Source organism: Rhipicephalus microplus, chromosome 2 (assembly GCF_043290135.1).
Source record: "Rhipicephalus microplus isolate Deutch F79 chromosome 2, USDA_Rmic, whole genome shotgun sequence".
Taxonomy (NCBI): Eukaryota; Metazoa; Arthropoda; class Arachnida; order Ixodida; family Ixodidae; genus Rhipicephalus; species Rhipicephalus microplus.
The window spans coordinates 131,953,588-131,968,697 of NC_134701.1; the positions used below are offsets into that span (position 1 = coordinate 131,953,588).

General features: G+C 48.2%; 1 protein-coding gene across 2 annotated transcripts in view; it reads left to right on the forward strand.

Moving 5' to 3' along the window:
- Window positions 1-15,110, forward strand: part of LOC119170724 (uncharacterized) — an 89,617-nt gene that overhangs the window by 58,147 nt on the left and 16,360 nt on the right. The gene's annotated exons all lie outside the window — the stretch shown is intronic.

Consider the following 15,110-nt stretch of genomic DNA (forward strand, 5'->3'; position numbering starts at 1 on the left):
GGGAAAACTAGCCGAAGCGACCTCTAGGGCGGGGTCGCTGAACGTCGAAGCGCTGAAGACCTCCTATTGACGCAGAACCGTACAGAAACTGGTCCGACATCACCTGCTGCTGCGAAGGATAGCCGGCTTTCACTCGACATAGCAGTAACAATTGATGGTTGTGTAGTTAATGCGTTAGTGGACACCGGCGCAGACTATTCCATACCGAGCGGGAAACTGACAACGCAGCTGAAGAAAGTAATCACGCTGTGGCATAACTCGCAGATTCGGACAGCTGGTGGCCATGTCGTTACTCCACTGGGCGCCTGCCCAACTAGAGTACAGATTCAAGAGTACACATTCGTAGCAAGCTGCCTTGTTCTACGTGAATGCTCCCGTGACGTCATTCTGGGAGTTGATTTTCTACAGGAAAATGGAGCTATCATTGATCTGCAAGAGCGCCGCGTCACGTTCTCAGCCCAGTGAGCAATCAACGTGCAGGATGACGGAATGCGTGTCGACATACTCCGTATTTCTGAACAGAGCGTGACGCTTCCTCCCCGAGCCAGTGTTCTAGTCGACGTAACATGCTGTGGTTTGAGCGATGGCGATGTGGTGGCCGAGACAAATTTAGAACACCTCCTGCAGCAAGGCATATGTGTAGCGAGAAGTGTAATACACGTTCGTGACGGCCGATCTGAATTGCTCGTTACCAACTTTAGCAGCGAGCATCGACACCTTTTCCGTGGCACTTCGATAGCGTTTGCCCACGAAGTAGCAAACGTAACCAACTGTCTCACGTCAAAAATAGTCGACAACGCAGACACATCAATGCGCAACATTGACATCAATCCTGATCTGTCCACCGATAACCAGACTGCGCTGCGAGCGCTCTTGTTCGTGTACAGGTCTTGCTTCGCAAGTTGCTCAAAGATACGCCAGACATCCATCATTCCATGACTCAACACAGGATCATCACGTACGAGGACGCACGCCCAATACACCAGCACCCCTACCGCGTGTCGGCTGAAGAACGTGAAGAGATACGTACGCAAGTTCGCGAGATGCTTGACGATGGCGTTATCGAACCATCCAACAGCCCGTGGTCATCTCCAGTCGTGCTTGTCAAAAAGAAGGACGGGTCGCTACGCTTCTGCGTCGATTACCGAAAGCTTAACAACGTGACCAAAAAGGATGTGTACCCGCCACCGCGTGTCGACGATTCGCTTGATAGACTTCGTCGTGCCCATTATTTCACTTCTCTCGATCTCAAAAGCGGGTACTGGCAAGCCGAGGTAGATCAGCGAGACCGCGAAAAACAGCCTTCGTGACTCCAGATGGCCTATACCGATTTCGAGTACTCCCTTTCGGCTTGTGTTCAGCGCCGGCAACTTTCCAGCGAATGATGGACACTGTCTTCACTGGGCTCAAGTGGCAGACTTGTCTTGTCTACCTTGATGATGTGGTGGTCTTCTCTGCCACGTTCGAGCAGCACGTTCAGTGCTGGCGCAGCGTGCTGGAGGCTATCCGATCGGCAGACCTCACTCTAAAGCCACAGATGTGCCACTTCGGCTATGAAGAACTTAAATTTCTTGGACATGTAGTTAGCGCCGAAGGAGTCCGGCCCGATCCAGACAAGCTTGCCGCTGTTGCCGAATTACCAGCTCCTGTCGATAAGAAAGCCGTCCGGCACTTTCTTGGTTTGTGCGCTTACTATCGCCGGTTCATTCATGGCTTTTCACAGATAGCAGAACCTCTGACTCGTCTCACAAGGGACGACACGCCGTTTGTCTGGGAAAACGAGCAACAAGCAGCTTTTGACGAACTGCGACAGCGCATGCAATCAGCACCCGTTCTCGCTCATTTCGACGATGATGCTGACACGGAGTTCCATACTGACGCTAGTAACGTAGGGCTTGGTGCAGTGCTCGTTCAGCGTCAAGAGGACATCAAAAGGGTGATAGCCTTCGCCAGCCGCTCTCTATCCCGTGCCGAGGCGAATTATTCCACTAAGGAGAAAGAGTGCCTCGCAGTCGTGTGGGCAATCACCAAGTTTCGCCCGTACCTTTATGGTCGTCTCTTCAAGATAGTGACGGACCACCACGCCCTCTGCTGGTTGGCAAGCCTGCGTGACCCTTCAGGATGGCTAGCACGGTGGAGCTTGCGGCTGCAGGAATTTGACGCCACCATCGTCCATAAGCCCGGCCGTAAGCATGAAAACGCTGACACACTGTCACGCGCACCCCTTCATGTCGTCAGTCAGGAAGCAGAGGAAGACGAAGGCTTCCTGGTCGCCATTAGCTCATCAGACTTGAGTAAACGGCAGCGGGATGACGCAGAGATTCTTCCGATCATCGATCATTTAGTGGGCCAGCGCACAATCATACCACGCCATTTATTCCGCTCGGTGCCGTCGTTCTGCCTTCGAGATGGTGTGCTGTACAAGAAGAACGCTCGTTCGAACAACCATGCCTACCTCCTGGTGGTTCCTCGAGACATGCGAGACGACGTACTCTTCGCTTGCCATGACGAACCCACATCCGTTCATCTGGGCAACCACGGACACTTGCCAGAGTGAGCGAGAGGTGCTATTGGCCAGGACTTTCGGCAAGCGTCAAGAAGTACGTCAAGAGCTGTCGGGAATGTCAGCGCCGAAAGCAACCATCTGTTAAGCCAGCTGGTTTGCTTCAGCCCATTTAAGCACCTTGCACGCCATTCGACCAAGTCGGCATGGACATTCTCGGGCCATTTCCCTTGTCTGTGGACAGCAACAAATGGCTGATCGTCGCGACCGACTATTTGACACGCTACGCTGAGACGCAGGCGATCCCACGAGCCACGGCTTCTGAGGTAGCACAATTTTTCATGCGCCACATCGTGTTACGACACGGTGCTCCTTCCAGTATAATAACGGACAGAGGGACGGCATTCACGGCGCAGTTTATGGACGAAGTTTTCAAACTGAGCAACACCAGACACCAAAAGACAACTGCGTACCACCCGCAAACCAACGGACTTACCGAGCGACTGAATAAGACCATCGCAGACATGATCTCAATGTACATCGACGTACAGCACAAAACATGAGACCGGATCTTACCTTACGTGACCTTCGCGTATAATACCGTCATGCAAGAGACCACGCGATTCACGCCATTTCGGCTTCTCTATGGTCGCGAAGTGCAGACCATGCTGGACTCTATGCTACCGTGTCAAGACGAAGACGAGTTGGCAACTGACGCCGAAGAATTCGCAGAGCCTGCTGAGGAAGCCCGGCAGCTCGCGCGACTACACATCGGCCAGCAACAGCAGGCAGACGCACGGCGCTATAACATCCGCCACAGTGAGGTTTTTTACAACCCCGGAGACCGAGTTTGGGTGTGGACGCCCGTCCGCCGCCGTGGCCTTAGTGAAAAGTTACTGAGCCGGTACTTTGGCCCATATAAAGTGTTACGTCGCGTCAGTGACGTGAACTACGAAGTGGTTCCGGACTCAACATCGCAGGCACGGAGTAGGACATGACCGAGGTCGGATGTCATTCATGTGTTGCGCATGAAACCATTTATTGCGCGTTGTTCATAACTTTTTTCTTGCCGTACACTGTTCTTCGTGTTATTTATTTATTTTTGTGAACTTGCTTGTTCGTTCACTGACTTTTCCTATATTGGCACGCTCGGTAATTTCTACCTTTACTTTATCCGAATTTCCAATTTCTTTTTTTTCCACGTGCCTATATCGTAACATCGTGGTGGTGCTATGTACTTTTCTTTCCCCCTTTTGGGACTTTTTTTTCTTTTCGAAAGGGGGGATAATGCCACCCACACGTAGTGGGTCAACTGCAAGAGCGGCTCTACCATCTGGAGGAAAAAAAGAAGATTGCGTGCCTCTTCTCGGCCCGAGAGCCAGCCACGACTGACGCATCGTCCTAGAGCTAGCTACCCGGTCGTTCAATAAATCCCCCAGTACTTGTGACTCATCGTGACAATATCATTATGAGAGACGCCGTAGTGGAGGGCTCTGGAAATTTCGACCACCTTGGGTTCTTTAACGCACACCCAAATCTGAGTACACGGGCCTATAGCATTTCCGCCTTCATCGGAAATGCAGCCGCCGCAGCCTGGATTCGATCCCGCGACCTGCGGGTCAGCAGCCGAGTACCTTAGCCACTAGACCACCATGGCGGGGCAGTTCTGTCCTTTCTGACAACCACCCCTCGGCGAGACGACCTTTCTCACTGCGCGTGAGGCGTCTAGCTCAAGAGAACGGGGTACCGCTTCTTGAAGACTGTCTAATGACTCCCGCTTGACATCTCCCTTCGTGGCAGTGGGAGCTTAGAAATGGCATCGTATCTTTTATCGAAGTTGCTAAGCAGGCACAAACTGCACTTATCGACACCCACTTTCTCAAACTCTAAAACAAGTGCACTTGTCCAGAATATTTTACACACGCTTCAAAGTCTCACACCAGTGTGTCCTATGCAGCTGTTGACACACGCTTTTTCTATTTGGGTATTTTTAACTCTCTAACAAGCATATTAATTGAATAAGATCATGTGAGATACGTAGCTGTCAAGCATATTAGGCAACTACCACTACAACACGTGGTTATTATATACACAGATTCCCTGAGCGCCATACAAACGTCGAAAACCCTAAAAAATAAAAAAAATTCTCTCCTTGCTTTGCTTTACAATTTTTTGTGCACGATGAACGCTATATGATGACAAGTGCTATGGTACTGGAAGTCAGGGCATTGCCATATTAGTGGAAACATCTTGGCAGGCTAGCAGCGAATCCCGCCCAAGACAACGCTGCCACAGTACATTATTGGCCTTCCCTGCACTGGATATGAAGCCCTTCCTTTGAGGGGAGCTAAGGGCGCGCTGAAAGCGTCATTCGTTGGAAGCGTCAAATATGAGGCATATAATCAGCCATTCTGCTGGGCTGAGTTACAGGCATCACTTAATTGCTGCAGCGATTCCGTCTCGAGATCTGACCGTGTAATCTATAAATTGAAAAACCTAGCTGCCTATAGAAACTCAAAAGACATTACTTTCCCTGTACAAGGCCATCTGATTTTCTGGCGTCATCCCTCCCTTTTGTAAAGAAGCCATCGTCATTCCCATATTAAAACAGGGCAAGAATCCGTCCTCTCTCACGAGTTGCAGGCCAATTGCATTAACCAGTTGCCTTTGTGAACTGTTTGAAAAGGTGATAAATCGCCGACTCATACACTTCCTTGAAACAAACAGTCTACTTGACCCGTACCAGTGCGGTTTTCTGCAGTTCTCGAGAGGGTAGGTCCACCATTGACCACCTGGTACGTATTGAAGCACAGACCCGAGAGATTTTTATCCACAAACAATTCTTTCTCTCTGTATTCCTAGATATAGACAAGGCTTATGGCACAACATAGCGCTTTGGTGTACCTCGAGATTTCTCAGATTTAGGTATACGGGGTAGAATGTGATTACAATTGAAAATTCTCTCTCCAATCGGACGTTCCGTGTTCGAGTAGGCACAGTCTTGTCCCGAACATTTCTTCAGGAGACAGGGAGGCCCCAGGGTGGTGTGCTAAGCTGTACTCTAATTATTATCAAAATGAATTCATTGCGCCTTTCCATTACTAGGAGTATGTTTTGGTGCACTTATGCAGATGATGTACAGTTCGGCTTTAAGTCTTGTAACCTGGCAATGTGTGAGCGGTAGGTGCAGCTCGGTTGGAACAGGATTTCTAAAGGGGCAGATGAAAACGGTTTCCCGCTGAATCCACAAAAGAGCACGTGTGTCTTATTTTCTAGAAATAGAGGCATTCATTCTGAACCTCACATTGAACTACATGGCCAGCGTGTTTCAATGAAGACTGAACACAAACTCTTAGGCGAAATCTTGAACACCAAGCTAACTTTTATACTGCACGTAAAGTACCTAAAAAGAAGTGCTTGAAATTGATAAACCTTCTAAAAGGCTTATCACGCTCTACCCGGGGTAGTGACAAAAAGTGTTCGATCAATTTTTATCGAAGCCTCATACGGACACGCCAAGATACTGGGCTATAACCTATCAGTCTGCGACACCAACGGCCTTAAAGATGCTCGAACCTGTCCATCACCTAGGCATTCGTGTTTGCACGGGTGCTTTTCGCACATGCCCCGGGGAAAGCGTGTACGTTGACTCGAACGAATGGTCTCTCCATTCGCAACGATCAAACCAATCTTTGTTGGCAATCACCTTGTGGAAGTAGACAAAAGAACACCCCGCACACTACACCATCAATGATTTGTCCAGTTCTGTCCTGTTTAACAACCGTCCTGCCAGAAGACAGCCCTACTCACTTCGTGTAAGGACTCTAGCGGAAGAGATGGGCGTGCTGCTTCTAGAACACGGTTTGGCTGCTCCCGCTGTACATGTCTCGTCTTGGCAGCGGTGGCTGATAGGCTGCGATATATCTTTTATACAAGTCACCAAGCACGTGCCCAATGCACAAATTAATACACATTTTCTACAACTGTAGCAAAAATAATCATGCCCAGAATTCCACACTGATGCCTCAAAAACCCGCCTTTCTGTCTCCTATGCAGTAGTTGGTCCATCTTTTTTAGATGCTGGTATTCTGCACCCGAACACCAGCATTTTCAAAGCAGAGGCTTATGCTATACTGGTAGCTGTGAAACACATGAAACAACTAAAATTGCAAAGGGCAGTAATCTACACAGATTCTCAAAGCGTTGTGAAAGCCCTAAAACATTCAAAAAGCATACAAACCCCATTCTTATCTCCCTTTACTCAATCCTGTGTACAGTGTACGCAATCAATACACATGTCATAGTCTCCTGGGTGCCAGGGCACCATGAGATACAAGGAATTGTTTTGACAGACCACTTAGCTGCAACCGCCAATGAAACAGCTGCCAGTGGATCAACAGTGATTCCTGCACTTAAATTGAAACCTTTTCTAAAAGCAAAGCTTAGGGCCTGCCCCACCGCGGTGGCCTAGTGGCTAAGGCACTCGGCTGCAGACCCGCAGGTCGCGGGTTCGAATCCCGGTTGCAGCGGTTGCATTTTCGATGGAGGCGGAAATGTTGTAGGCCCGTATGCTTAGATTTCGGTGCACGTTAAAGAACCCAGGTGGTCGAAATTTCCGGAGCCCTTTACGGCGGCGTCTCTCATAAATATATGGTGGTTTTGGGATGTTAAACCCCACATATCAATCAATCAAAGCTTAGGGCCTATTGGCAGAGCACGTGGTCAGACACACAAAGAAACTTCATACTATCAATCCGCTACTTGGTCATTGGTCGCCATTATCAAAATCACGGTGCATAGAAGTGACACTTACAAGACTAAGAACAAGACATACCTTCACTACATATTCATACCTGTTGTCTGGTAGCGATCCACCTTTGTGTGAGAGACGTGGCGAAGTACTAACAGTGCTACACATTTTAATCCAGTGCAAAGAATTAGACAGGCTAAGACACAACACTTTCCACAACAGTTTCTTCACCCTGCAAAGTTTGTTGGTAAGGAACCACTTTTTACACCTAAGTCGCTGTTAGGATTTTTGAGAGACCTAGGTACTTTTTATGTCATATACCCGGGCCTTCCATAACATGACCTCTGACCTGAACTCGCTGCTGCAGTGATTACATCTCTGCCATGCTTTTATTGGGAACTTTGGCCATTCATTCTCAGTACACATATCTCATGTCCCTGTCATGATTTTAATGCTTCTATGTTTTTACCCGCGTTAGCGCGAGGAATTTTAAGGCCCTTATACAGCCACCTATCATAACGATTATTCGCTTCTTTTGACCCACGACCTGGCGCTCTTTGGCCAACAAATCGCCCGTGCGTCATGAAACACCACACATAATCATCAAACGCAGATAAGAAACACCCCTCCCCCCATTCTTCAATTATTGGTATGTCCAGTTCTGTTCTTTCTGAAAACCTCCCCTCAGCGAGACGACCTTTCTCACTTCGTGTGAGGCGTCTAGCTGAAGAAACCAGGGAACCACTTCTTGAAAAGTGTTTGTTGGCCCCCGCTTGACATCTCTCTTCGTGGCAGTGGGAGCTTATAAATTGCGTCGTATCTTTCATCGAAGTTACTAAGCACGCACCAACTGCACATATCGACAGCCACTTTCTCGAACTTCAAAACAAGTACACGTGTCCAGAATCTTTTACATATGCTTCAAAGTCTCACACCGGTGTGTCCTATGCAGCTATTGACACGCGCTTTTCCAACTTCGGCATTCTTAACTTCCGAACAAGCATATTTACGGAATAAGGTCATGATATATATATAGCTGTCAAGCATATTAGGGAACTACGACAACAACACGTGGTTATAAACATAGATTCGCTGAGTGGCATACAAACGTCGAAAACCATAGAAAATTCAAAAACTTTGTCCTTGCGTCGCTTTACTCTCTTTTATGCACGATGAACGCTATAAGACGACAAGTACTATGGTGCTGGATGCCAGGGCACTGCCATATTAGTGGAAACATCTTGGCGGGCTAGCAGCAACTCCCGCCCAAGACAACGCTGCCGCAGTACATTATTGGCTGTCCCTGCACTTGAATGAAGCCCTTTCTTTGACGGGACCTCAGGGAATATTGGCAGCGTCAATGCTACAGGCGAAAACAAAAATAAACTACATGATTTGTCAAACACAAACTTGAAAATTGGATAACAGTATCCAGATCATGCTACACACAAGCAACACTGATGAGACTACAAATCGGACATGCACGCTCTACACATTCATACCTTTTATGTGGTGGTGATCCAACTTTCTGTGAAAGATGTGAAGAACCACTTACAGTTCTCCGCATCCTCGTGCAGTGCAGTGAGTTAGATGCTATCAGAAAAAGCAACCCTTCATTACCATATTGACAACAGTTTCCTCTACATCCTTCTATGCTCATTGGTAACGACATGCTTGTTGCACACGAAATATTGTTTGCGTTTTGAAGAGATATACACTTTCACACCATATTCTGAGGTGATGTGTAGCACGACCTCTACACAGAGGTCATTAATGCGGTGGCTACATTAAACAAAGCACCTGATTCGCGACCTTTGGGCCCAAGGGAGTTGATGAGTCATTCATGCAAGTGCAACACATCGCCATCTTAGTCTTATTACCACCCCGCAGGGGCGTCTGCGCAAACAGGCATTTGGTGTGTAGCGACACCACGGACCCGAGCTAACGAGGGGTTCCGACCTCTCCCAGGCCTATCCGTGCGTGGCTTTGGCTTGAACGGAGAAAATGAGATCCTTGGGGTTGAGCGAATGCCGGGTGATTGGAGCTATAAGGCCCCCCGGCAGAGGCAACTCACCCCTTTGGCCCTGGCTTCACGGAAACAGCACCCCTGGGCTGATCCACCCTGGGGAAATCAGCAGTCGCCTTTTCGTATCTCTCTCTTACCTCATCTTCGTCTTTCTTTCACACTTTTTATCTATCCTGTCATCTTTTTTCTTCCACTTACTTCCGAATTTCTGGGCAGCGAGGGTATTCTTGTGTAGGTATCCAACCTTGGGTAACTACATTAGGTTATAGTGGTGATGCATGGCTTGTGCCTTCAAGTGTTCTACCTTGTAGCGTCCCCTGTTGGCGATAGTTATAGCCATGCCATACCAAATAGCCATGCCATACCAAATAGCCCAAGCTGCCACACTCGCTTGTTGGGCTCGGTGGTGGGTGGTCATCATCGCCGCCGAACATGAAATACTCCACGTGGCAAATATTTCCCCCTTCTCAACGATCGGTCCTTGAAAATGAACTGCATTGATGAAATCTCCAAACGAACCGCAACCGATCGTGACCACTTCTTATGCTTTCTAGTCTACACTCTCTTGCAGATAACGTTTCTGTTGCAGGACTATCGGTTTTTCTGATAGCTTGAACCCTTACTAACCTAATAAGCAAAAAGTACGACGCAAAGAAACTGTCATCTGGTGACCTTCTCGTTGAAGTAAGCCAGAAATAGCACGCAAACACTCTTCTGAAACAGAAGCTGTTTGCCCACCTGGACGTGTGCACCACTCCCCTCCGCAGTCCTAAAACTGTTTAAGAAGTCATTTCACAACGTAATTTGATGCGAAAAACCAAAACTGACCTCGTTGAAGGCTTTCGAGGGCAAGGCCTAGTCGTCACCCGCCGGATCTTCATCAGGGGCAACAATGAAGAAGGGGTCACGCCCATAGAATTAACATTTATCCGCTCCATCCTGCCCGAATCTGTGAAAGCTGCGTTCCTCCACTGCAAAGTCCGCCCCTACATACCCAGCCCCAGAAGGTGCTAGAAATACCAGAAAGACGGACATGGGTCGAACACCTGCCACAGAAAACAAACATGTGCAAAATGTCGTTATCATGAGCGCCAACCGAGAGCTGTACTTCCACGCAAACAGAGTGCCGCAACTGTCACGGGCCGCACGCTGCGCACTGGCGGACATATCAAATTTTCAAAAAGGAACAAAATTATTGAGATGAAAGTAACGAAAAAGATCACATTCTCTAGAGCCCGGAAAAGGTCTCACTCTTCTCCTGAAGATTGTACGCTGACGAAGCGCGCCGGTGGGCCCGGTGGCGTCTAGCGACCGTGGGCACGCAGTACAGCTTTGCTGATGCGTCCACATCTCGGCTTCCCACCAACCAGCCGCAGGCTGCACCAACGTTCGAGGTACCGCAGGTCCATCTCCATCAGACCTCGGAGACAACACAGACAATCCGAATCCCACAGATCAACCCCCGTCAGACCTCGGGGCGACACATACAACTGAGAGGGCATCTGTCACTCTTGAGAAACCCTTATCAGCATCCGAGTGTTCACGGGGGGCAATGGATGTGACACCGGCGTCCTCAGCGTCTCCGATGCTCACGGAATCTCTCCTAGTGAAGTGGAGCCCAATAGAACGCCTCAGAGGGAAGAAACACCCTCCAGTCCAGGCACCTGACAAATGCGGCGAAGTCTGAATAACCGTCCTTTTTTCCTCATTCTTAAAAATGGCTGCCGAAAGTATCCATCTACTGGAACTGCCGAGGTTTACTGATGAAACTTGATGACATGTATGAAATACTTGCGCAACACCAACCTCACATACTTTGCCTGCAGGAGACACACCTAAACTCAACACACACTAACTTTCTAAGAAGATATGTGGTATACCGAAAGGGCAGGCATGGCACTGCCCATTCATTCGGCGGTGTCCCTATCGTGGTGTAGAAAGCACTCCCGTCTGAAAGCCTCACTGTGGTTACTGACTTAGAGGCAGAGGCAATACGAACTGTTATGTTTGGACGAATGCCAATTGTGTGCGCATTCTATATCCTTCCGGACTACCAACTGTCCATTAAATATTTTCAAACATTCGTCGACCAGCTCCCGCATCCATTCCTTCTGGTTGGAGATTTTAATAAGAACAACCCCTCATTTGGCCCCGGCTTCACGTAGACGGCACCCCCAGGCTGACCCACCCAGGGGAAATCGGCAGTCGCCTTTTCCTATCTCTCTTCCCTACAAATTCGTATTTATCTCTCTCTTTTCTTCTGCCCTGTCTACTTATCTCTTTTGTTTACTTCCAATTTTCCTGGCGGCAAGGGTTAACCTTGTTCAAATAGCCTACCGTGGTCTAGGCGCATTGGGTTAAGGCAGTGTTGTACGGCTGACGCCTGCAAGCTTTCAGCACCGGCAAACTTGCAGCGTCCCCTTGTTGGGCTCCGTGGTGGGTGGCCGCCATCGCTGCTGAACAAAAATAAGATAGGCATGCATGGAGCATTCCCGCTACTGTCTGATCGTACCGGCCTAAAGCGGGTACGCACCGATGACATAAATTTCTTTAACCAGCCAATAGAAACATTTCCCCACTTCCACGTCATTCACTGTGAAAAAAACCGGAAAGCAAGCCAGGACTGTATCTACTTTCGTAGTTGCCAGGTGTCTCACTGAAACTCTCGGGGCCGGATACAAAGTAACCCAAATGGCTAGTGTAGACCTTCTCCTCGAAATTCGGGACAAAGCACAATTTGGAAAGCTAAACAGTCTCTCAACGCTTGGTGACGTACCGATCAGCGTAACACCTCACAGATCTATGAACATCACTCGCGTAGTGGTATCTGATGCAGACTTACTTGACCTGACCGAAGCTGAACTTTTGCGGGGGGTGGAAGAACGAAAATGTCACTAATGTACAGAGAATTATCATAAGAAGAGATAATAACGAAACACCAACGAAACACTTAATACTTACGTTTGCATTCAGTAAACTACCAGGATCTATTTAAATAGGGTACACGAAGACATCTATCAGGCCGTACATTCGAAGCCCTCGTCGTTGCTTTCAATGCCAGAGGTACGGCCATGGCTCTAAAACCTGTCGTGGCCACCAGACTTGTGCACAATGTGGAGTCCTAGGCCAGGCGTCTGAGAACTGCAAACAACCGCCACACTGTGTAAACTGCGAAGGAAACCATGCCGCATATTCACGCTCCTGCACAAACTGGTAAAAAGAAAAAGAAATAATTACATTGAAGGTGAAGGAGAACATTTCATTTAAAGAAGCACGGCGAAGAGTCGCACTATTCTATGGACCTATATACGCTGATGCGGCGCGTCAGGGGGCACCGCCACACCAGCCCTCGCCTCTCCTTCGGCCCGCGCATACCGAGCCGGCGGCTGTGGCACCTGCCCCCAAGGCGGCTGTAGTCCAGGCTACACCGCCTACTCCCAAACAGAGACCGGAGACTCCAGAGTCCTCAGGTCTCAAGGCCTCACCTCACCAGGAAAGGCCCAAAATTCGAACAGCCCGCACGTGCGGGCATCCAGTGCAGGAGGCAATGAATACATCGGTACCCTTGGGGCCGAAAGAGCGGCGTGGCTCCTTTGAGCGCGCCAAGAAAACAAAAAAGCAGATAACAGGGCCTGGTGACGGCCCTGTTACGTGAACTCAAACTCCCTGTCTAAACAGCCACTCGCTTTTCGTACACACAGGACTATTTTACATTCACCATGAACACTCATGTTATACAATGGAACATCAGGGGCCTTCTCAGAAACCTTGACGACATCCAAGAACTGTTACACAATCACTCACCAAAAGTGCTGTGTGCACAAGAAACACACCTTAATTCACAACACACAAATTTTCTTCGTAAATACGTTATTTTCCGAAAGGACCGTGATGATGTCCTGACATCACCGGAGGTGTTGGCATCATAGTGAATCAAGCAATTGCATGCACACACAACTCCAAACATCCCTTGAGGCAGTGGCTGTTCCAGCGGTTCTTTTTGATAAACTGATCACAGTCTGCACTATATACATTCTTTCTAGCTATCAGCTGCAAAAACGTGATTTACACTCTCTAATTTATCAACTTCCGGAGCCTTATTTTCTCCTTGGAGACTTTAATGCACATAGCAGGCTATGGGGTGACTCTCGGTATGACGCGCGAGGTCGACTGATTGAACAGTTTCTTCTCTCGTCGAGCGCGTGTCTCCTAAATCGAAAAGAACCAACCTATTATAGTCTCCCTAATAACACCTACTCCTCTATAGACCTAAGCATAGTATCTCCATCTCTTGTGCCTCTACTCCAGTAGATAGTCGTCAGGTATCTGTACGGAAGTGACCACTTTCCCGTAGTTTAGAGCTCAAGTACAGCAACTGAGTGTCCACCACGTGTTCCCAAATGGCTCATAAACAGTGCCGACTGGGAACAGTTTTATACCATCGCTCGTCTAGGTTGGAGTGACATATGTACTTTGAACAATGATGTTGCTGTCAACTACTTCACAGCGTTTTTGATTGATGCTGATGCTGCAACAAAATGCATCCCACAAAGAAAAAAACACCCTGGAAAACGGCGTGTGCCATGGTGGAACTTTGAATGCTGAAACGTGCGCAAACAGCAAAACAGAGCATGGAGGTTGCTTCAGAACTCACCAACAGCCGAACATTTTGACACCTTCAAGAAAATAAAGTCTAGAGGCAGGAGAACGCGTCGGCAGGCCAGAAGAGAAAGCTGGCAGAAGTTTTTGTCAGGGATCAATTCATACACACAAGAGGATAAAGTCTGGAACATGGTCGGTAGGATAGTAGGAAAACAAGTACACACACTTCCACTCCTAAACACTCAGGGTGATACCTTGGAAGATCAGGCAAACTTCCTCGGTGCACACTTCGAACGGGTGTCCAGCTCGTCCCACTATACTGACACTTTCCAAAAACGCAGAACAAGAATAGAAAAGCAGAAGCTCGAACACGAATGCACTAGATACGAGGCATATAACCAAGCTTTCAGTCTAGCGTAGCTTCGAAGATCTCTAAACTCCTGCAGTAATTTTGCCCCAGGTTCTGACCGCGTGGTGTATGAAATGTTAAAAAACCTACCAATTGAAACACGAAAAACCTTACTTTGTTTTGTACAATGCTATCTGGTTTTCTGGCAATATCCCTACCTCCTGGAAAGAGGCTATTATTATTCCCATTTTAAAAGAGGGCAAGGACCCTTCTTTAGCTTCGAGTTATAGGCCTATTGCCCTTACAAGCTGCTTGTGCAAAGTCTTCGAAAAAATGATAAACTGCGGACTTGTACATTTCCTTGGAAGAAACAATTTGCTCGACCCATTTCAGTGCGGGTTTCGAGAGAGTAGATCCACCACAGACTACCTTGTTCCTATCGAGGCACAGATCAGAGATGCTTTCGTCCATAAACAATATTTTTCTCTGTGTTGCTCGATATGGAAAATTCTTATGATACAACATGGCATTTTGTAATTTTAAGAGACCTGTCCCACCATGGCGTGTGCGGAAGAATGTTTCACATAATCGAAAGTTACCTGTCAAACCGGACATTCTGTGTACTAGTGGGCAGCGTTCTTTCCCAAACATTTGTCCAGGAAACAGGCGTGCCGCAAGGTGGTGTACTTAGCTGCACACTTTTTCTCATCAAAATGAATTCCTTGCGCTTCCATCCCTCGCAATATGTTTTATTGTACATATGTCGATGACGTCCAGCTTGGCTTTCGATCTTGCAATCTGGCAATGTGTGAGCAGCAGGTTTAGTTAGGTTTAAACAAGGTCTCCATATTGGCAGAGGAACACGAATTCCGACTGAACC